Here is a 1498-nt window from a genome sequence, read left to right on the forward strand (position 1 = left end):
AGCTTAAGATATTCCTCACCTTGAAAATTTATCAGTCTGTGCATGTTGTTCCTGCATTTGGCTTTTGATTTAAACACACAGACATGCACACACAAACACACATAAACCTCAAAGTTTTTGGACAAGCTGCTATATCTAGGGATGATGAAACAAATTAGTTCCCCTTGTAGCCCAAAATACATTGTTTCATCTTGAAAGCATTAAAAAACTATATAATACTTTATACAAATTAACCAGGATTCTAACAAAAGTAATGCAATTATGAACTCATGACATTAGACCTTGGTTGTGGTGAAGTACTAAGGCTCAGGATAGTATGTATTAGTTAGGCACTGTCTACCTAATCAATCTCTAAGCTCTGACTTAATTCTTGGCAACATATAGTACCTGTTATGCATTTTGGTGCTCACCAGATGAAATGCATCTCAGTGACAGGGCTTGTATTAGAGAAATAACTGCCAGGTTGAGAAAATCTCTTCTATGAACTCTGATTTGTCATTGGTCACTTGGCATAAATCTTAGATTTTATTCTTCTGTATTTGTGCTTTTTCCTTCTGCAGTGTCTAACATTTTTTATTTCATACTCTTTATCATCATGAATATCTTTTGAAATTATTGAGCTACTTTAATATTCAGTCCTTCATTGTAGTGAAGCTTCCTTTTCATTTCAAATTACATCTTTTCTTCCTGGTTCTTCAAATCAGAGGTCATTGCTCTCTTCTCCATATATTTCCTGTTCCCAAATCTTATGCTTCCACTCTGAGCCTTCAGCAGCAGCCATTTCTTATTTAAAGTGTCTGGAGTTATGGCTTCCCTGGTTTCTGTAATACTGTACGCATTGTCGTCAGCATCACTTGTCACATTATGGTAAGGAATGCTTGGCCTATCTACTTTCATTAAACCATAGTGTGTCTGCTGGAGGACAGATCTCCAGGATGTACACTTCATCCAACTTCCGTGATTTCTTGCTCTGCTCCTTGTCAACACTCCCATGGTGCTCCTCCACCAATGCCACCCTAGAGGCAGTAGAGGATGTCATGTTTTTCGGGATTCCCCTTGATGTGCCTGTGCAAGGCTGTGGAGGCTTCCACTGCCATGAGCTCTGGGTCAGCTCAGGGTTGCTGCAAGCATGGCCTCTGGGAAGAGAAGGGGTCGGGCTCTAGCAGAGACCTGCCAGGCAGCTACAAGATGAGGAGACAGCACCAAGCTAACACAGCCTGTGTGCCTTGAGTGTCATGGGGACAGCCACGGGTGTCATGCCACTACACAAATGATGCTGAAGCCAGAGCCTAGGCCCTTGATTCAGGCCAGCATTTGACCTGTTGTGTGTAAAGGGAGGCCAACCTTAGGGCCTTGTCGCAGAAGTCACATGGACCAAAAAGTGATTCTCGTCAGAGTTTTGTTGTGTAAGTCCCAGTCTGTCAAGCCGTTCTCTTCCTCCTCCACAGGTCATGATTTGACTGTCCCTGCATCACTCTTCACTCTACCAGTGGATAAA

The 1498-nt window shown here is 42.4% G+C and overlaps 1 pseudogene; it reads right to left on the reverse strand.

The window, feature by feature from the left end:
• Window positions 1-525: 525 nt before the first annotated feature.
• Window positions 526-1097, reverse strand: LOC101535428 (protein phosphatase inhibitor 2-like; annotated as a pseudogene).
• Between the last annotated feature and the right edge of the window lie 401 nt (window positions 1098-1498).

This window comes from Ochotona princeps, chromosome Y, assembly GCF_030435755.1.
Source record: "Ochotona princeps isolate mOchPri1 chromosome Y, mOchPri1.hap1, whole genome shotgun sequence".
NCBI lineage: Eukaryota > Metazoa > Chordata > Mammalia > Lagomorpha > Ochotonidae > Ochotona > Ochotona princeps.